This window comes from Echinops telfairi, unplaced genomic scaffold, assembly GCF_000313985.2.
Source record: "Echinops telfairi isolate 266 unplaced genomic scaffold, ASM31398v2 ScPeMD7_2573;HRSCAF=3158, whole genome shotgun sequence".
In the NCBI taxonomy this organism is placed as follows: Eukaryota; Metazoa; Chordata; class Mammalia; order Afrosoricida; family Tenrecidae; genus Echinops; species Echinops telfairi.
In genome coordinates, this window is record NW_022106471.1 from 806,808 (window position 1) to 808,381 (window position 1,574).

Here is a 1,574-nt window from a genome sequence, read left to right on the forward strand (position 1 = left end):
ACATTCCCATGCCCCTTCCCCCAATTGGGTTCTATTTACTCTGTAATGTGTTGTGTGCATGTGTTGTTAATTTAGGTTCATGGTATTAAGTTTTGTGTCTAATTTTGCTTTTTGCATGCCCAATACGTATTTTAAATAATTTTAAACTTCCAAAATTGCAGTGGCTTTTGCTTGATCATTCTCCCTTTTATAAAATTCCTTTTGAACATTTGAGAGTAAGTTGCAGACACAACGCCCCTTTAAGCAAAACACTTGAGTGTGTATTGCCTGAGAAAGGATTTTCACTTACATGATGAATCGCAGGGCCTGAGCACAGTGAAACAATTTAACTTAGATACAGTGCTACCATGTAATCTTTAAGTCTTATTCAACTTCTTCCAGTTGTTCCAATCATGTCCTTTGCTGCAATTACTTTTTTGGTTTCCCGTTAAGTTAAGCTGGGATAATTTTCCTTTGTCTTTCTAACATAGACAGTTTCTAGTGTGGCTTTTTCATTTGTTTGTTCATTTGTTTAAGGAGTCCCTGTAGTGGGGACAGAAGCCCTGGAGACTGCTAACCTTCAGGTCAGTCGTCTACCTTACCAGGATGTCTGATCCTGAAAAGATGCACATCCTACCCTAACCTTTAGGGCCACTACGAGTGGAAACGGAGCCCTTGGCAGTGTTTATCTTTTCTCCCCGCCCTTGTTCTGTGACCCTGTAAAGAGCCTTGGTAGTACTAATTGGCACAAACCAGCAGGCAAAACCCACCCCACTAGCCACTCTGTTTCTCTCCCTTAATGATTTACAGGCTGGGAAACCCTATATAGAGTCACTATGAGCCAGAATCGACTGGATGGCAGTAGAGTTTTAAGTATCTTTGTAAATATGCATACACACGTAGATGATATGTAACTTGTTTTGTTTCAACAACCTGAAATTTACACAGAAATTGCCAAGAACAAAACAAAGGTCCCCCAGCACATGGAGCTGATGTTGCTAATAAAATGCTTTACTTTGAATTTCCAAAAACCAGGGGGTTTTTCTCATCATCAAAACACAAGAATCAAAACCAGCAAAGGAACACTGGTACATTATCACAATCTGTTCCCCAAGCCAAAACCAAACCAAATCAAACCAAACTAGTATCTCCACAGAGCTGTGCCACCTTCACCACAATCAGTTTAGAAGTATTCCAGCAGCGTCCCAAACACCTGAGTACCCTTCAGCTCCCAGCTCCCACCCCTCAGCCCTGGGACCCACTAACCCACTTTCTGTTCCTAGAGATTTGCTTAGTCTGGATCTTTAATACAAACGAAACCATATACTACATGGCCTTTGTGATTGGCTTCTTCTTAACATGTTTTCAATTCATGCCTATGGTATCATAAATCAGCACTCCATTCCTTTGTATGCCCCAATAATATTTCATGTGTGACCATGTCACGCTTTGTTTGTCTATTCATCCGTTAATGGCCATGCTGAGCTATTTCCACTCTTCAGCTATCATGAATAATGCTGTTACAAATATTCACAGGCAAATTTTTGTGTAGACATACATCAATATTTTCTAAAGTGAATGATGTCACCCCCCCC